Here is a 21124-nt window from a genome sequence, read left to right on the forward strand (position 1 = left end):
AAATGTCAGACCCCGGTAATCATTCCTGCCTCTGCTGAGATCTTGCTATTCCACAGCGGTAGGTAAGCGTTCCCAAGCTTGAGGGCTTCTTGAAACTTCTCTCCAGGCTGTACACCCACCCTCTGTCCACGTCTCCCCAAATTAGGGAATTTATTTGAAAACTATCAGAATTGTGTTTTCTCTCCTTTTCCCAGTATAGTCTCTGGGGCATTGTGGAGGCCTGAGATGCAGCATGAGAATCTTCTCCTGTTTTCCTTGGCTCCTATTTTCAAATGCTGCAGCACAAATTTGTACCATTTTCTCTCTTGGATAGTGAGAATTTTTTTTTTTTTTTTGCCAATTTTCTGTTTATTAATCTCATCAGGAATTGGGGAAGGGAGAGTCTCAGATCTGGGTTCATTGTACCATGTTTTACCAGGAAGTCTTTCCAGTTGGTTTTCTCAATAAACAATAGATTTGTTCTCAGAGGAAATTCTCAGAATACGGGAGTGGCAACTATGAACCCACTAGACACTGTGACTCCTTCTCTTCCTTTCTGCGCTGGTGGAGGAAACAAGGACATAAGTGAACAAATGATGTTTACAAAAGTAAATGAATGATACTGTCAAGATGAAAAGGAATGTGCAAAATTCTCATTCCGCAGCTCTGCGGTGTGAGCTGCCAAAGAGCCTCGGCAGTGGGGCCTCAGGCAACAAACCGTGCATGTTTATCTGGGGCCCCGGGATGGTGGCATCCCTTCTCAAGCCATTGTTTGGTTAAGAACCAAAAGTAGGAGTTCCCGTCGTGGCGCAGTGGTTAACGAATCCGACTAGGAACCATGAGGTTGCGGGTTCGGTCCCTGCCCTTGCTCAGTGAGTTGACGATCCGGCGTTGCCGTGAGCTGTGGTGTAGGTTGCAGACGCAGCTCGGATCCCGCGTTGCTGTGGCTCTGGCGTAGGCTGGTGGCTACAGCTCCGATTCAACCCCTAGCCTGGGAACCTCCATATGCCGCGGGAGCGGCCCAAGAAATAGCAACAACAACAACAACAAAAGACAAAAAAAAAGACAAAAGACAAAAAAAAAGAACCAAAAGTAAATGTTTGAAAATGGTGCAGCACAGACACGTTTCAAACGTGCATACTCTGGGAGTTCCCACTGTGGCTCAGCCACTTAAGGACACAGCCTCCATCCCTGGCCTTGCTCGGTGGGTTAAGGATCTGGCATTGCCGTGAGCTATAGTGTAGGTCGTAGTCACATCTGCCACTGCTGTGGCTGTGGTGTAGGCCAGCAGCTGCAGCTCCAGTTCAACCCCTAGCCTGGGAATTGCCATAAGCCACAGGTGTGGCCCTAAAAAGAAAAAAAAGGGGGAGGAGGGAGAAAAGTGTGTCCCTTAGGTCCCTGCCCTTGGCTGTTAGCCAGTCTTGGGAACATAGGAGAAAATCGATTAAAGGATGTGTCCCCTGCCCAAGAGAATCAACAAGCCTCACGTTTTGAAAGCCAATCTGTTTGTATTGGTTAATAGATCCTGATGGGCTCTTACAGAAGACCTCGAAGAAGGAAATTAAAACCTCGTAGTGCTTTGGGTTCACATATGCTGACTCTTTAAGGAAAATCCTACAGACTCTGGAAGGCGGGACTCCATCTCAGAGGGGCAACGGGAACTGAAGCCTCCACCAACCCTGACTTGAGATGCTGTTGCTTAGCTACAGGACCAGGAGCAAAGAAATGCGATTAGTTAAGGATGAAAAGGAAAAATCTCCAAAACCCCTAAAATATCAAGATGTTTGAACAAGATCTTTTTTTTTAATTCAAGTCCTTATTTTATTTCCACATTCGTTTTTCTTGATTTAAACAAGATTTTTTAAATGTCAGCGTGCTCTGAAAATATTGAGGAATTATACAAGGATTTTTTGGGGGGCGATTACCAAAAAAATAATAATTCATTTAATGTTCCATGTCTCTGTTCATCCTGATACAAATTTAACGGGGCCAGTAATTTGATATAAAATATTGCAGTTGACCTTCTTGTGACAGCGGTGAAGCAAGTTGTGTTTATTTCCTTTTAATAAATCAAATTAATTTGAACATCTTAAATTTCCTATCCTGGTTTTATGCGTCACTATCATTTCCACTAAACGTTTAGCGCTGTGAGAATGTAATCATGTGTTCGACCGAATTGAATTATCATAACTAATGGCTTAACTTTCAAAAAAATCGGTTTATACTGTCAAACCAGGCTGCAAGCAGTATAGTCACACCGACAGATCTGCGGTGTCTGCAGTAAGCCTGTGGCTATAGTCGGCTGAAATATAATTTCCAAGGCGCCTGATGGGTCCTTGATTAGTAAATGATCTTTGATTATTTGGAATTTTTCAATCAAATTAAAGTTCCATACAACAGAAATTGGCACAACATGGTAAATCAACTCTGACTTTAAAAAGACCTATAGCTGGACCTGAAATATATGAACTAATTAATTTCCATAAAGACAGCGAGAGGGAAAATCCTGGGAACTGAGTTGTCACTGATACGCACTCCTCTACCCAAACGCAGATCTGCTCTTGATTTCGAGTTTCTATTGTGACAGTAACAGTACATAGAAATCGTCATGGGCAGATGAGCTTAAGAATATGGAGCTCCCAGAGTTCCCACTGTGGCGCAACGCGATCAGCGGCTCCTCTGGAGCACCGGGACACAGGTTTGATCCCCGCCCCAGGCCCAGTGGATTAAAGGATCTGGCATTGCCACAGCTTCAACATATGGGTCACAAAGGGTCTCAATTGCAGCTTGGACCTTACCGCTGGCCTGGGAACTCCATGTGCTGCCCAGTGGCCAAAAATGAAGGGAAAAAAAGAAAAAGAAAGAGCGAATGAACAAACACGGAGTTCCCGTTGTGGTTCAGTGGGTTAAGAATCCGACATAGTCTCTGTGAGGATGCAGGTGTGATCCCCGGCCTCCCTCAGCCAGTTAAGTGTCCCACGTGGCCACAGGCTGCAGCCTATGTCTCAGATGTGGCTCGGATCGAGTGTTGTGGTGCCTGGGCTGTAGGCTGGCAGCTGTAGCTCCAACTCAGCCTATAACCCAGAACCTCCATAGGCCACAGGTACATTAAAGAAAAAAAATAAAAATTATAAAGCTAAACAGATGTTGCATTAGTTTGCTAGGATTTCCATAACAAAGCACCAACAAAGCCACCAGGTGGCTTGAACAACAGAGATTTAGCCTCTCCCAGACTGGAAGGCCAAGATCAAGGTGTCGGCAGGGCTGGTTCTTTCTGAGGCTGTGGGGGAGAATCTGATCCCCGCTGTCCCCCAGCTGGTGCTGGCTGGCCGTCCTGGCACGCCTCATCTTGTAAAAGCATCACCAGGGGTCTGCCCAGATGTAGCCTCTCCCTGGGTGTCTCTGTATCCAAATTTCCCGCTGAAGGACCGCAGCCATTGGCTTAGGAGCCAGGGGGACCTCATATTGCCTGCATTTACAAGGACCCCGTCTCCAAGTGAGGTCACACGCTGAGGTGCTGGGCTTTAGGGCTTCAAACATAAGACTTTGGAGGACACAATCCAGCCCCTATTACCCACTGTTCAGAAATGGGGCTGGGCTCCCAGTGGCATCCAGGCCCCCAAAGTCTCTGGAGGCCAGTGGCCCACGTTCCAAAGCCTTGGGGCCGTCATCACAGGAGGCGGGGATGGTCCCTCTCTGCAGACAGAGACGGGCCCAACCCCTTCGCAGATCTGGGGACCAACAGGTAGAGACAAATAATCTGGACTTGGTGAAGGGGAGTTAATCCGTTAAAATGAAAACAAGTTTTCTGGGTCCTTGAGGAACCTCCAGATGGGAATTTGTACAACTTTAGGAGGTTGACTGACCAAAGGGCAAGGCAGACTGTGAATCAGCTCCCACCCGCCGCCCAAGGAGATCACAGGGCCCAGATGGGCCCAGATCACAGTTGCTGTGAAAGGCCCAGGTAAAGAGTGACCAGGGCAGGAGTTCCCGTCGTGGCGCAGTGGTTAACGAATCCGACTAGGAACCATGAGGTTGCGGGTTCCATCCCTGGCCTTGCTCAGTGGCTTAGGATCTGGATTTGCTGTGAGCTGTGGTGTAGGCCAGTGGCTACAGCTCCGATTCGATCCCTAGCCTGGGAATCTTCATATGCTGAGGGAGCGGCCCTAGAAAAGGCAAAAAGACAAAACCAAAAAAAAATGGACCAGGGCAGTGTTTGGAAATCTTCCTTGGAGAAGGAAAGCAGCGTGGAGGATTCGAATCAGTGTGCAGATGATCGCGACAGAGAATGTGCGGCCAAAGTTAAACCCGTGTCTCATTTCCATTGTAGAACGTGATTGACTAAGAGACACATTCCAGGGAGTTTCCTTTGTGGCTCAGCAATAACGAACCTGACTTCTATCCATGAGGACTCAGGTTCGATCCCTGACCTCGCACAGTGGGTTAAGGATCTGGTGTTGCCACGAGCTGTGGTGTAGGACACAAACAAAGCTCAGATCCTGCATTGCGGTGGCTGTGGTATAGGCCGGCAGCCGCAGCTCCGATTCGATTCGACTCCTAGCCCGGGAACCTCCACAGGCTGAGGGAAAGAAAGACAGGTAGTGTGGGAGGGGGGTGGGAGTGGGGGTGCCATCCAGGTGCACCTGCTGCAGGGCCATGGCCCTCAGGTGCTTGCTGAGTGATGGGAGTTTTCTGAGTGGCAAATGACCACCTGGTCCTCTGAGCTGAGGATTAGGCAGCCAGTGGGGCCCTCAACCCTGTCCTGGAAAAACCGGCTGGACTTCAGCACCAGGCCCTGCCAGATGCCTTTGCTCTCCCCCTCAAGGGGAAGGGGAGTGGGTGGGGTCGGCTGGCGGACCCTGCCCAGGGGGAGGCGGCCCAAAGGGACTGGTGTCCCATCCCCCACTTCCCCAGGGTGTCTGGGGTTTGTTCTCATCTAAGAGCAGACGCGCAGAGGGGCTGGCAGGGGGGGCTAAGGTTTCCATGCACACCCAGAGAGCGCTGAGCAAACACCAGAGCGGCCACATCACCACCTCCCTGTCCCCACTTTCCCAGACCCCCCCCCTCAACAGCCCACCCGAATGCCAGGTACCAGCTGGAACCAGCCTGGTTTAGGGTGGATCCCACCTTGCGCCTCCAAACGAGCTCAGAGGATGGCAGCAGTGTTGGCGGACAGGAGGGGAGGAAAGGGGGTGCCCAGGAGGGGAGGAGCGGGCACCCAGGGTGACTCAGGGCCTTGGTGTCAAGTGATGCCTGTTCTGGGGCCCAGGGGATTTCCTGAGGCCAAAGAGCCGGAGGGCAGCCTGAGAACACAGGGGACTTTTCCAGGAAACCAGACATTTCCTGGCAGTGCTTAGGCGGCCCCCAAGTCATGACCCTCCTGCAGCCCCCAGAGAGGCCAGAGCTTTGGCCCTTAACTCAAGAGGGACCAAAACAGGCCAGCCGGGGAACTGGACAGTCCAGCGTGAGGGTGACCTTGGTGTGTGTGGGTTTGGTGTGACCTGGATGTGTAGGTTTGATCCTGGGTGTCACCTTCTTGTCATGGGGACAGCCTTGCCCCTGAGGCACTGAGCCAAGGCCACCTGCCTTGAGGCCTTGAAGAGGAGACAGCCCTGCGTTTGCGTGGCCTTGCTGTGCGTCCTGTGAATCCAGAAAGTTCAGCATCCTCCCTTTGTCCAGCTCTGTCCCCTTCCATCCAGGCAGCAGTGCTTCCCCTCCATCATTTCATAAGCTCTTTACCAAGTGATAATCCAGCCGCACTCTGAGGGTCTCTCCAGAACATTCTTTCTCACTTTTTGCAATACGAGTAGGCTGAGAATTTTCCAAATCTTCAAGTCCTCATTTATTTTTTTGCCGAATAATTCCTTCTTCAGGAGTTCCCGTCGTGGCTCAGTGGTTAACGAATCCAACTAAGAACGATGAGGTTGCGGGTTCCACCCCTGGCCTTGCTCAGTGGGTCAGAGATCTGGCGTTGCCATGAGCTGTGGTGTAGGTTGCAGAGGGGGCTCGGATCTGGTGTTGCTGTGGCTCTGGTGTAGGCCGGCAGCTGTCAATCTGATTGGACCCCTAGCCTGGGAACCTCCATATGCCCTGGGAGTGGCCCTAGAAATGGCCAGAAAAAAAGACAAAAAATAATAATAATTCCTTCTTCATTCGTCTTCCTCCTCTAGCTTTTTACTAGAAGCAGTGAGGAGAGTGCCGGCCACACCTTCACATTCACACCTGGCTTAGAATCCTCTTCAGCTCAACATCCAGCTCCATCACGCCAAAGTTCTACTTTCCCACAGCGTGCTCGTTGGCCATTCTGCCAAGGTCTTGGCCACCGTGTATCAGGGACCACCTCCTTCCGGTTTCCAACAACCCACATTCTTCGTTTGCATCGGAGGCCTCACAGTCCGTCTTCCACCCACCTGTGCTCCGGATTGTTGGTGTATATTCTCTTAGAAGATAGAGGTTTTTCTCTCCATCCTCTTTTCTCTAGGAGCCCGACTAGAATCACCATTAACATCCATATTTCAGAGTTCCCGTCCGGTTCATCCGCTTAAGAACCGGACGAGTATCTGTGAGGATGTGGGTTTGATCCCTGGCCTCGCTCAGTGGGTTAAGGATGTGGTATCACCATGAGCTGTGGTGTTGGTCACAGACACGGCTCGGATCGCAAGTTGCTGTGGCAGCGGCAGCTCCCCTTAGCTTGGGAGCTTCCATATGCCACAAATGCAGTCCTAAAAATCCAAAAAAAAAAAAAAAAACCCACACACAAAAAAAAAACAGTATGTGTGAACCAGGATTTGGGTTTCCTGGAAAGATGACCCAAACTTGTGTCAAATAAACACAGAGCATTTGTCCACGAGCTCTGTCCGCACAGCACCCTACTCTGGGATTCACTGGATCTCTGATCCACCTGGAACTGGAAGAGCATCCTGCTTCTGGGCCTATCACAACCCCCGCTCCCCCGACCATAGATCCCATATCCCTCCGCCTCGGGAACTGGTGGCCTGGGCTATTTCCAGAACACTCCTCTCTGCCAGCTTTTCTAGGGATCCTGGCCAGGCTCTGCCCCCGCCCCCCCAAGTCTCAGCACGCAGCTCCCCTCCCGCCACCCCCACTCTCAGAAGAGTTATTTTAGAGCTCCGGCCCATGTCGTCCTGCTGCCATCACCCAGTCACTGTCACCTCCCCCAGGTCACTACCCTGAGCACATCTGTGCCCAGCCTTTTCTGGTCACTCTCAGATGACAAAATCGCTTGGTCCACTGGGTGGCAGTTAAACCAGCCAACCCCCCACACAAACCAGAGCTCACCCTATGCGGCCCTGTCTGGGGAAGGCCTTACTCTCCCCACTTCCTGCGCCCACCTCAGGCTCCTCCAGGCCACGGGGTGGAAGGTGCAGGAGCGTCCCCTGGCATTGCCCTCCCCTGGCTGGGCCAGGGCTCCAGGGTGCCCAGACCCTCCCCCCACAGCCTCTCCACCTCCAAATAGCAGGAGACACACCATCAGACCCTCTGAGCGGCCTCCTGTGATGCTCCTGTCGGCAGACTCAAGGTCAGGAGAGGACACCTGTCTCTCAAGAAGCCTCTCTTGGGAGTTCCCATTGTGGCTCAGTGGTAACAAGCCCAACTAGTATCCATGGGGACTCAGGTTCGATCCCTGGCCTTGCTCAGTGGGTTAGGAATCCGACATCGCTGTGAGCTGTCGGATGATGAGGTCACAGATGAGGCTCAGACCTGGTGTTGCCCTGGCTGTGGTGTAGGCTGGCAGCTGCAGCTGCAATTCAGCCCCTAGCCTGGGAACCTCCATATTCCATAGGTGCAGCCCTAAAAGGCAAAAAAAATTAAAAGAAAAAGAAGAAGAAGAAGAAGCCTCCTTCTACCTGCCAGGGCCCTGCTGCCCTAAGTCCCAGCCTCTCACCTCCCCAGGCAAGGGAGGCAGTGGACCCTGTGGTTCTGGGGCCTTGGCCCAAACAGACCGGGAACTCTTTCTCTCCCTGTACTGTGTGCTGTAGGATGGGGCTAAGGACCGAACCGTGTCTCCCAAAATTCACGTGTCGAAGCTGAAACCCCAATTGCCTACATTTAGACATGCGGCTTTGAGGCAGGTGCTTAAGGTTAAATAAGGTCATAAGCCTGAGGCCCTAATCTCAAGGGACTGATGGCCTTGTTAAAAAAAAAGAGAGAGACGCCAGAACTCTGTCTCTCTCCGCCTCTCTCGGTCTCTCCCTGTCTGACATGTGAGGACGCAGCAGGAAGGTGGCTGTCGACCGGCCAGGAAGAGGCCCCTCACCAGAACCCACCCCTGCTGGCACCCCGATTGCAGATTTCCAGCCTCCAGAACTGTGAGAAATCAATGTGGTTTGAGCAGGATGTTGTCATGGCAACAGAGCTGAGACAGATGGCAGAACACATGAAGTGTGCCCAAGTGACCTGCCATCAGATTCCCATCAGCCCTCCGGTGATCGTTTTTTAGGTAGAATTCGCCTCACCTTTTACCTTCACGGCAGCTTCAGTAATAACACGCTCATAGCTGGAGCACACGTGGTGCTTCGTTTGTGTCAGGGATCACTTGGGTCCTCGAAGGGATCCTGGACTGGAGCCATCGCTCATGATACGGGTAGGAAGCCAACCCCCACCTGCCCAAGGGAAGGGGGGGACAGACGTGAACCCCGTGTGGGTACTGGCCTGTGCTTGGTGCCCCGCGGCGTGCTGCCTCCAGGCTTGCAGAGTACTTTCACAGGCACCATTACCTAACATAACCATTCAAGTGATTCACCCAAGAAGGCGCCAGTGAGCCCTTCTGCAGCCCACGCGGTGTGCATGAGTCCTGGAAGGCCAAGGACTACAGGAGGCAGACGCACCACTGGCTCCCCGGGGCCCCGTAGAGAAAGCGAGAAGCCGTCGAACTATTCCTGCACAAGCACAGGTAAAGCTGCAGGTAAAACTACACATTCACTGCCATCCCATTCAAAACTCCAGCTGGAAAGACGCTAACAAGCATGTTCTAGAATTCGTACAGGACAGGAGAGATCTGCAGATAGCTCTGTGCGTTTTGGAAAAAAAGGAGCAGACAGAGGACTCAGTTTCCCAAGCACTCAGACCTGCTTCAGAGCCTCAGCGACAGCAGCCAACCCTGCTCCAGAACCGACAGACAAAGGGCCCCTGTAGGGGACTCAAGAGGAGAGGCAGCGCCACCAGAAAGCAGAGGAGACAGGAAATACAGCTTCATGGGCAGTATTGTTCCTAATATGGGGACACACAAAGCCAGACTCCAAGTCACACCGTCTACAAAGGTGGACGCCATGCAGATTAAAGTCTTAAATGGGGAGTTCCCACTGTGGCTCAGTAGGTTAAGGATCTGGCGCTGCTGTAGCTGCAGAGTAGGTCATAGCTGTGGCTTGGATTCAATCCCTGGCCCAGGAACTTCCATACGCCACAAGTGTGGCCCACCCAAAAAAAAACTTCGATGGGAAAAAGGCATAATTATAAACCCGTGAGAAGAGAACAGAGAACGTTGTCATGACTGGGGTGAAGAAAGTCTCCTTAAATAACAGGAAAACAACAGGAGTTCCCGTCGTGGCGCAGTGCAGACGAATCCAACTAGGAACCGTGAGGTTGCGTCGCTCAGTGGGTTAAGGATCCGGCATTGCTGTGAGCTGTGGTGTAGGTCGCAGCTGTAGCTCCGATTAGACCCCTAGCCTGGGAACCTCCATATGCCATGGGTGTGGCCCTAAAAAGACAACAGAATAAAAATTAAAAATTAAATTAAAATTAAAACAATAAGTAAAGTCTTTTTTAATTTTTTGTTACTCAATGAATTTATTACATTTGTAGCTGTACAATGATCATCACAATCCAATTTTATAGGATTTCCATCCCACACCCCCAGCGCATCCCCCCACCCCCCGAACTGTCTCCTTTGGAAACCATAAGTTTTTCAAAGTCTGTGAGTTAGTATCTGTTCTGCAAAGAAGTTCCGTCTGTCCTTTTTTCAGATTCCACATGTTGGTGAAAGCATTTGATGTTGGTGTCTCATTGTATGGCTGACTTCACTTAGCATGAGAGTTTCTAGGAAAATGCCGGTAGTTCGTTCCCTTTAGTGGCTGAGTCGTGTTCCATTGTGTATATGGACCACATCTTCTTGAGCCACTCCTCTGTTGATGGACATTTAGGTTGTTTCCAGGTCTTGGCTATTGCAAATAGTGCTGCAGTGAACATCAGAATACATGTGTCTCTGCGAGTCATGGTTTTCTCTGGATAGATGCCCAGGAGTGGGATTGCTGGATCAAACGGTAATTCTTTTTTCAGTTTTTAGTTTACAGTAAGCAAAGTCTTCTTAAATAAAAGCACAAACCACAAGGTGAAGACATGTTAGATTTGATGATAAAAATATTAAGGACCCTGTTCAGCGACGGACACCACCTGCCCATGAAGTGATGAAGCCACACCTAAAACTCCAAAGAGAGTGCGGGGAATTCCAAGGAACGACTGATGCAAGTCGGAAACCCTCACAGACAGACGCGGATGAATGGGAATTATAGGAAAGGAAGGCCAGCTGGCGAGTGAGTCTATGAGACATGCTCGCCCTCGCTGGTCACAGGATAAAGCACAGCTTTTAAAGGAGAGCCCACGTTGAACCCAATAGAATCACACACACACATTAGAAAGGGGTATGATGCCAAGTGCTCGCTAAGATATGAAGAAAAGAGACCCCTCCTGCTCCACCAGGAGGAGAATAAACTGGATTCAGCCATCAGGGAAAGCAATCTGGCACACTCATAAAATGAGGCAGGTACCCGCCAACCATCCGGGAACTCTGCTCCAGGGAAGGCATCCCGGAGACCCTCCCGGGGCTCCAAAAAGAGGGTGTCCATCACGGGATCCGGGGTGGCAGACAAGCCGGGCGTCCTCAGGAGGAGAATGGCCAGGTCAATGTGCCAGGTGCCTGGCTGACCCAACACTCAGTCCCCACCCCCTTATCTACCTCCACTTTGCAGCGCGGAGAACAGAAATATTATGCTTTCCAGAGGCCCACGCCGACGGAGGTGGTTGGCAGTGAGAGAGAAGCGAGAGTCCACTGAGGATGTGTTCAGCACGCCAGGAAGAGCAGAGACAGAGCAGCAGGTGACACAGCAGGTGCAGGGGAAGCCTCCAGAGCCGTGAACAGGGGCGCTTCCCCCCCACCTTCCCACTGGATGCCTTGTTTGTGTCTCTCATCTCTCTTGCCTTCTGAACTGGCCTTCGAAGGCAGCCAGTAGCATGGACGCAAGGCCCCCTGGCTCTCTGAACACAGGAATTCTAGGGCTGGTGCTGTCTGTGTCCTGCCCCACCCTTCCCACCGTCTCAAGGTCCTCCCAGGTCCTTTGTTTACTTTGTTCCCGTCTCTTCCGTTCAGAGGCTAAAATTCCCATCCCCAGCTTCCAGGGCGTGTGTCAGGTTTAGGGGTGGGGACCCAGGCACACCTTCAGATAACTCTCTGACACCAGCTGGGGGTCCTGCACTTCCACCCAATTCTGACACTCTCTCCTGGAGACAGAGGCAGATGCCACGAGACTGACTCTCTTCACGACACTCTTTCAGATGCCAGTTGAAAGCCAGGCTGTCACCTGGGCTCTGACCAGCTGGCTCTAAATTGGAGGTTCTGTGATGCCCTGCTTCCTTGGGTTTGATATCAACTTGCTAGAGCGGCTCCCAGAACTTAGGAAACCCATTTACTTAATAAATTACTGGGTGGAGCTCCCGTTGTGGCAGTGCCACCTGCGGTGGACACAGTCGCAGATGCGGCTCGGATCTGGCGCATTGCCGTGGCTGTGGCGTGGGTCGGCAGCTGCAGCTCCAATTCAACTCCTAGGCTGGGAACTTCCATAGGTTGTGGATGCGGCCCTAGAAAGACAAAAAAAAGTAATTAATTACTTAATTAATTAAATAGATCGCTGACTTATTATTACTGGATATAACTCTGGAACATCCAGATGAAAGAGACGCACGGGCCCGGGTATGGGGAAGGACACGGAGCTTGCATGCCTCTCCCAGAGCACCATTCTCCCCGGATCTCCCCTCGTTCACCAGCCTGGAAGGCCTGCAAACCCTGTCCTTGGCGGCCTTTGTAGAGGCTTCACTATACAGACATGATTGATTAGATCATTGGCCACTAGAGACAGATTCAGCCTCTAACCCCTCTCCCATTCCCAGAGGTTGAGCCGTTTGGGGGACACGGGGACCGAGAGTTCCAACCCGCTAACCACTCAGTTGCAAGGCTGAATCTCCTGGCGAACAGCCCCCATCTGTAGATGCTTTTCCAAATTTACTTTGTTATTATAGCAAGAGACACATCTATCACACTTGTCACTTAAGAAATTCCAAGGGTTTTAGGAGCTCTGTGCCATAAACAGGATGAAGATATATATATGTATATATTTTTTAGGGCCACACCCATGGCCTATGGAGGTTCCCAGGCTGGGGGTTGAATTGGAGCTGTGGCCACCGGCCTACGCCAGAGCCACGGCAATGCGGGATCCGAGCCACATCTGCGACCCACACCACAGCTCACAGCAACGCTGGATCCTTAACCCACTGATCGAGGCCAAGGATCAAACCCACAGCCTCATGGATGTTAGTCGGATTCATTAACCGCTTAGCCACAATGGGAATTCGCAAAGACCTATATAGATATAATATAATATTTTATTTATTTATTTATTTATTTATTTATTTAGGGCTGCACTCACAGCATATGGAAGTTTCCAGGCTAGGAGACCGAATTGGAGCTGCAACCTCCAGCCTATACCACAGCCACAGCAACATGGGATCTGAACCACGTCTTCGACTTACACCACAGCTCATGGCAATGCTGGATCCTCCCTGAGTGAGGCCAGGGATTGAAGCTGCATCCTCCTAGTCAGGTTCTTAACCTGCTGAGCCACAGTGGGAACTCCTAAATATATATTTCTTATTATAAATCACAATATCACAGAGGATCTCTGGGAAAGTCAGCTGACCCTGGACCACATGTGACTCCTTAAAAGGAGAACATTAAAACACTGGCTGGAGGCTCCGGCAAGAAGGCAGAGTCTGGCTCTACAGATGTGGCTCAAGTAGGGTGACCCCCCGCCCCTGCCGTGGCCCCATAGGCTCGCTGGGGGAGCCCCAGAGGTCAGCATCCATTGCTCCAGCCTCCTAGCTTGGCAGCTTCCTCAGGGGGGATTGTCCGGCCTCCTGCAGAAGGGAACACTCCAGGAAGGGGCAGGGAAAGTGGCCGGACCTCACCTCCCCACACGGGTCACCCTTCAGCCTCTCCAGAGTCACCCGGGTCTCCTGTGGGGGGAGAGGGGGCCAGGCGGTCTAGAGGTCCCCCCCGACCACCACCTCCCCGCTCCCCTCATAGGCGTGGCCAGTCCACAGCCCACCTGCTGAGCCCTGGCGCCCTGGCTCCCTGGGGTCCTTGTCTCCTGTCAGCCTGGCCCCCCAGGTGCCCCTGAGGTCTCTCCTTCTCCACTTTGCAAAGTGCACCTGCTTCCGGCTTCGATAGGTGCCTCTGAGTGTCTTCAGACGTGTTTCCTGTTTCCTCCTCGTCCTGCAGATCCCTCTGTGTGGGTTTAGGGGGTTCAGGGAAGTGAGCGTTACTCCGCCGCATTTAACCCGAAGTCCTGTCCCCAAGTTTCCAGCCCCCCCCAGGATTCTCTCCGGACCAGGAAGGAACAGAGAAGGCCTGTGTTCCCTCCGGCCGATCCCCCGAGGGCCAGTCTGCCTCCTCGCCCTCGAGTTCCTCTTCCCATCCCTTTGCTGGGAGCAGCGCTCTCACGGGAGCACCTGCGTCCCAGGAAGCGGAGTCTGCCTGAGCGGGGAGGTGTGGCGCTTCGACGTCCCTTCTCTGGCACCGTGGAGCCCTGCGTTCCAGACTGTGGCCTCAGCGGAACTCCAAGTCAGTCTTGAAACCCAAAACCAGGTAGCGACTGTCTTGTCCCACTCATTATCTGAGTGGAATTGTATCAGTGCGAGGGAGCCCACGGGAGCAGCTGAGTTATGGGGATATAGAAATACCTTGGTTTGATGTCATGGTCCAATGGGCATGCGTAACCGGGGACTTCGACCCCTTCTTGTCTTCTGGGGAGGTGAGGGGCTCAGATTGAAGAACAGCAGGTGTTAACAGAGCCGAGGGGAACAGGATGTGCCAGGGGCCCCGCTGCACCAGCCCTTTCCTTACTGCCTTCTGTTCTGATGTTTCAGATTCAGGGCTTCTGCTCGTGGGGAGGGTGGAAATTCTGGCCCCTCGGCCGGGGGCCAATAGGCTTCCAGGACAAACCTGCAGACTTCCTGTTTTGAAGTCCATGCTCAGAGTGGCTCCATCCTGACCCTCAGGACCTTCGGCCCCCAGCCGCACCAGGCCTTCTTCCCACATCCAGGCTGGGAAACGTCAGAGCCTTGCCGTACCGAGCAAAGGCACTGGGGTCAGACCCATCACCTCACTTTTTCCCCCAGGCTGGCGCCCACACTGACCTCTGGGGGCATCACGCAGCCATTGTGTCAGGAATGGACGTGCTTTTCAGGTGGGAGCTCTCACGGGTGTCCCAGGAGGCGAGAGAAGTGCCTTCCGTCTGCCAAGTCCTGCCCAGTGCTGGGCCTGGGAGGGGCTTTCTGGATGACGCCTAACTTCAGGGAAACCACATGTCTGTGGTCCCATGGGCAGGCAGAGGAAATCCTGCTAGATGCAGTTCACCCTGTTTTTACAGCTCCTGCAGTTATTTGGAAGTTCTATGGAATTGGAGGCTGGGAGGAGCGGCGCTTGACAACCGATTCCATTCCAGAAGCAGCAGTTCCGAGCCTCAGTCCTAGACAAAAATCCTAGCATTTCTGGTCCCCACCAGTCCACTCATGGCCCAAGAACACAGCCACAGGAGCTCCTAATGACTCCCAAACCTGCATCTTTAGTTAAATCCCTCCCAAGCTCCAGATTCAGACATGGACCCCAGCCACCAAAATCGGCATGTGCCTAGAACTGAACTCATACCAGGAGGAGGAGATCGGGGTGGATGAGAAGGCCTTTAAATTGGGCCTCATAGGAGAGCCAGAGGCAGACATGGGAAAGGGATGGATGGAAATGAAAACAGATGTGAGAAAACTATACCGAGTAGAATCAACAGGGCCAGGAATTTGAGCAGATACAGCAGGGCGGTTCAGGTATAGAGAGGAATTCAGGCATATCCAGTAACACATGTTTAAATATTATTTCTGGAAATGATAATACTTGTACAGGTTCAATATTTTAAACCTACAAAAAGGTACATAATGAAAAGTCAGACTAGCATCCATGAGAACGTGGGTTCAATCCCTGGCCTTGCTCGTTGGGTTAAGGATCTGGTGTTGCCTTGAGCTGTGGTGTAGGTCGCAGACATGGCTCAGATCCCGCGTTGCTGTGGCTGTGGCGTAGGCCAGAGGCTACAACTCTGATTAGACCCCTAGCCTGGGAACCTCCATAGGCCGCCGGTGCGCCCCTAAAAAGACAGGAAAAAAAAAAGTCCATCTGTCTTTCTCACGTCCATCCTGGACTGGGTCCACCAGAGGCCATGAAATACACAGTGCTCTGAACCTGACAACACACCATGGGGCTCACCTGCCTCAACACACATCAAAGGTGCCGCCTTGCATTTAATGAGTGTTCTGCTCCTGAGCATTCAAGCTGGTCCCAAAATTCTGCTGCCGTGAGTATCTTTATGAGGCAGAGTACTACCTCCGGTGGTCCGTGGAGGAGCCTGGGCTTCAATGCATTCTCTGATACGGCTACTGATGGACACTTGTGGCTTAAGGGCTCCAGAGAGTCATTCCCCACAGGCCTTGTTTTATTATAGGAAGTGTGCCTCCCCTACAGGCTTTGTTTACTATACGAAATGTGCCTCCCCGCCCTCCCCCCCCCCCCCCCCCCGCCGCCCCGGACCTTAATCTCTAGCCCACTCCTCAACTGAGAGAAAAGGAATGAGAAGGACAAAGAAACCATAAAACTTATGGGGCACGTCCACCCCTAAAAGCCTATTGGACAAGCACTGATATAGGAAACTAGGCAAGGCCAATGGGAGGAAAACACATCTTTCTGGACCCCACGTTGGTACCCCCCATCTTTAAGGGATAAAAACCCCCACAGGACAATAGAGATCGGGGGTGGGAGGGGCTCTTCTTCCCGCTCCCAGCAGCCCTGGGAGGTATTTGCTTTCCTGTAATAAACACTTTGCTTGCTTGCTGCCTGTGTGTTCTCGAAGGTCATTCTTCAACTGCGTGATCAAGAACCCGGATTCCGGTAACATCTTTCTGGCATCACTTATAACCTGTGCAAGTATGTTAGTAAGATGAATATTTGGTGAGGTGAAATTGTAGGTCAAAGGCAAACGCATTTCCATTTGGAGATGCAGACATGGCTGAAGCACACCCACAACGACTGTGCCAGTTCACGCCCCCACCAGCAACAAGTGAGAGCTTTGCCCTCACTTCCTGTCCTGCGCAGTGCAATGTCAGCTTTGGATTTTTTGATCAGTGAGGAATGATGGCACTTTTGTGTGTGTGTGTGTGTGTGTATTTAGCTATTTATTTATTTTGCCTTTTGTCTTTTGTCTTGTTAGGGCTGCACCCACAGCCTATGGAGCTTCCCAGGCTAGGGGTCGAATTGGAACAACAGCTGCCAGCCTACACCACAGCATAGCAACGCAGGATCCGAGCCGGGTCTGCAACCTACACCACAGCTCACGGCAACGCCAGATCTCTGACCCACTGAGCAAGGCCAGGGACCAAAGCCTAGTCCTCATGGGTGCTAGTTGGATTCGTTTCCACTGTGCCGCAACAGGAACTCCTGGGAAGTTGATTGTTTAAAGCAATCATTTAAAGCTTCTGGAATTATCCTAAGAGTGTAAAGCATATGGAAAAACATTTACTCAAGAAAATCTACTAGGAGTTCCCGTCATGGCACAGTAGAAAAAAATCCGACTAGGAACCATAAGGTTGCGGGTTCGATCCCTGGCCTCACTCAGTGGGTTAAGGATCTGGTATTGCCATGAGCTGTGCTGTAGGTCACAGACTCGACTTGGATCTGGCATTGCTGTGGCTCTGGCGTAGGCCAGCAGCAACAGCTCCGATTAGACCCCTAGCCTGGGAACCTCCACATGCTGCTGGTGCGGCCCTAAAAAAAAGGGCAAAAGACAAAAAAAGAAAACCTACTAAATCTCAGGAGGAGCAGTGAGATACTATGGCATCTGAGTATTTACCTACTCCCTTCCCCAGAGCTTGGTGAGATGGAATCTATATTCTGGACAGGCGCAGTCATGAAGATGGGGCTCCTTTTCTCCCCACTTCCCAATTTATGACAACAGTTATTCCCCAGGAGGGGCAGGCCCCCAGCTTTTCTCACCTCGCCTGCTCTGTGCTGCAGAAGCTCTAGTCCAGACACGTGTAACTGAAAAATTCTTTTTCCACCCAACCCATACTTATAGGGCCGTAGCTCTACCCAGGGGCAGTAGGCTGAGAATATTGGACCCACTGTCCTAAGCTCACTCGTAGGGCAGGGTTCAATGTCAAGAGAGGTAAGCCGCAAAGACCAGAGGCTACTGCACATGTCCATCACCCCGCGTGCAGAACAGACGCATCACTCGGAGAGAAGAAAGCCACTGTCCTGACCCCCAGCCTCAAAACAGTGGCATGGAGGTTCTCCGATAAAAGACAAGCAGTGAGAACCGACAGCTCTGTGGCCCTCACTGAGGGAACTGACTTCATTTAGAACAAAATACAGGGACTTTCAAGCCTAAGGGTACCTAAGGGTACCATCGAAGACAGTGGAGATTTGGGTAAAGAGCAATTAAGAGGATGGCAGCTCCATTCATGAGAGCAGCAACTGAAACGGAACAGCGAGAAATTTAACAGAGAAAATCAGGAAACGAGACAGCTGAGAGGAGCCCTCCTGAGGTTGGAGCAAGCCTCAAAGACTGGCGTCAAAGAAAGCCAGCTAGGAGCTCCCAGGTGGCTCAGCAGGTTAAGCATTCAGCATCGTCATTGCTATAGCTCAGGTTCGATCTGGGAAATTCAGCATGCTCTGCTATGGCGAAAGAAAGAGAAAGAAAGAAAAGAAGGAAGGAGGGCTGGATGGAAGAGAGGCAGGGATGGAGGGAAGAAGGAAGGAGAAAGAAAGAAAGATAGAATGAGAGGAAAAGAACTCCCTGCTTAGCAGGGAGATATTAATTGGATCAGACTGTGGAGATGTATTTTGGGGCTTGTCAATTAAAAAAAAAAATCATGGGAATTCTCTGATGGCCTAGCAGGTTGAGGCTCCTGTATTCTCACCCTCACTGCTGTGACTCTGGTTGCTGCTGTGTGGCATAGGTTCAATCCCTGGCCCAGGAATTCCAACACACTGCCTATGTGGTAAAAAAAGAAAAAAAAAAAAAAAAACCCGAGAGGACCTGAAATAAACATTGCAACTCTCATTTAAAAAAAAAAAAAAGCAATCAGCTTGCAGTTATCGAAGAGTAATACCTGGGTGTGATACCTCTATAGGGAGACTGCCCCGAATTTCAACAGCGATACCAGGGAAATGGTCAAAGGAAACCCCAGTGAAGACGCTTGTCAGCCCTCGGGGAGGAGAGATCAGGGCGATGCCCAAGGCTAGGTCTTCTGAAGACTAAAATCAGAGGCTTCCTGCTCCAGGGGATACAGATTTCATCAAAGCAGTCGATGCAAGTCACTAAACAAATGAGCAAGCAGACAAGAAAACCAACCAAAAACTCCTGAGGAGAGGAAATCAATATCCAAAATTGCTACAATATATTATCTAAAACGTCTAATTTTTCCCAAAAGAAACATGAGACATGCAAAGAAACAGAAAAGCGTGATGCATATTCACTTTGATTTTTTTTAAGTGGGCAAAAGGAATTGCCTTTATCTTTGAGCTTCCCAAATACTGGAGTTAACAGACTAAGGCTTCAAAGTAGCTATGATAAATGTGTTCAAAAACCAGAAGTACTCATGTGCAAAGAATTAGATGATATGGTTAAAAAATGCCTCATCAAATAGAAAATATTTATGAAAAGAGCCAAATGGAAATTCTGGTGTTGCCAAGTACAATAGCCAAAAGGAAAAATTCAATAGAGCAACTCATCAGTATGAACTGACAAAGAAAAAAGATCAGTGATTTTGAAAGTAGATTAATACAATTTAGGCAATCCGAAGAACAGAAAGAAAAAGAATGAAGAAAAATGAACAGAACCTCAGCGAAATGTGAGACACCATTAAGCACACCGACAAACATGAAATTGGACTTCCAGAAAAAGAGGACAGGGTTACAGGTGCAGAAAAATTTTTGGAACAACTAGTAACCGAAAACTTCCAGAATATGATGAAAAAAATTGTACACAGGTAAGAAGTTCAATGTACTCCAAGCAAGATAAAATCTAATAGACACACACTCAGACAGCTCATAGCCAAAATACTGAAAGACAAAGAGAAAATTCTAAAAACAAAATTATGCAAGAGAGAAATGACTTGTCACATACAAGAGATCTCCAATAATATCGATAGCTGACTTCGCATCAGAAACAAGGAAGGTCAGAAGGCAGTGGGCACGTCACATTGAAAGTACTGTGAGGGAGTTCCCATCGTGGCGCAGTGGTTAACAAATCTGACTAGGAACCATGAGGTTGCAGGTTCGATCCCTGGCCTTGCTCAGTGGGTTGAGGATCTGGCATTGTCATGAGCTGTGGTGTAGGTCGCAGACTCGGCTTGGACCCGAGTTGCTGTGGCTCTGGCGTAGGCCGGTGGCTACAGCTCCAATTTGACCCCTAGCCTGGGAACCTCCGTGTGTCGCGGGAGCGGCCCTAGAAAAGGCAAAAAGACAAAAGAAAAAAGAGAAAGAAAAGAAAGTACTGCGGGAAAAGCACTGTTAACCAAGAATCTTAGATCAAACAAAACCATCTTTCCAAAATGAAGGTGAAATAAAGACCTTCTGAGAAAAAAAAAGCTGAGGGAATTCATTGCTAGCAGACGTGTCTTACAAGAAACTTCATCACAGGAAAAGAAAGTGACACCAAAAAATAATTTGAATCCACTTGAAAAATTAAAGAGCTCCAGTTAAAATCTCCCATGTGGCGCAGTAGGTTAAGGATCCAGCATTGCCACAGCTGTAGCACAAGCTGCAAGTGTGGCACGGGCCCAATCCCCAGCCCAGGAACTTCCACAGGCCACAGGTGCAGCCAAAAATAAGAGCTCCAGCGAAGGCAACGATGTACTTCACATGACAAAGAGTTCATCTCTTCTCTTGGCTAAAGCAAAAGGAAATTGCATAAGACAATATCTATGAAATTGTTTTGTTGGACCTGTAGCAAAAAAATATATAATATTTTTGACAACAGCAATACAAAGGAAGGAGTGGGAATGAAACTACAGTGGTGTCAGGAAGTGAGGATAGAGAATAAGCTGACGCCACAGGAGGAAATGGGAAGAGTCAGAAATGGTAAACACAAATGTTACTATTTTTAAAACTCTAAATACATTTGTTTTCTCCTTTTGTTTCTTAGCGCCTTTAAAAGACATAGGATTGTATAAAGCTATAATTGCGCCAATGTACTGAGTTTGTGACATATATGGATGTGACATGTATAACAATAATAGCATAAAAACAAGGACGGGGAGGGAGCTCACAGGAGTAAATTTATATATCTTACTGGAATTAAGCTGGTATAAATCTGAACTAGATCTGCTATGTTAAGGTGTCTATATAAGCCCTAGAGAAACCACCAAGAAAACAGCTCAAAGACATACTTGATAAAACAATTGAAAGGGAGTTCCCAATGTGGTGCAGTAGGTGAATGATCTGGCTCGTCTCTGTGGTGTTGCCAGTTCTATCCTCAGCCCAGTGAAGTGGGTTAAGGATCTGATGTTGCCACAGCTGTGGCGTAGGGCACAGCTGCAGCTCGGATTTGATCCCTGGCCCCGGAACACCCTATGCCAAGGGTGAGACCAAAAACAAAAAAGTATGTAAATTAAAATACAATGCAATACAATACAATACAGCACAAATGAACCTACCTACAAAACAGAAACAGATGCACAGATGTTGAGAACAGACTTGAGGTTGCCAAGGGGCGGGGGGGGGGGGGGGGGGGGAGATGGGGAGTTTAGGATTAATAGA

This window comes from Phacochoerus africanus, chromosome 16 (genome assembly GCF_016906955.1).
Source record: "Phacochoerus africanus isolate WHEZ1 chromosome 16, ROS_Pafr_v1, whole genome shotgun sequence".
Classification (NCBI taxonomy): Eukaryota; Metazoa; Chordata; class Mammalia; order Artiodactyla; family Suidae; genus Phacochoerus; species Phacochoerus africanus.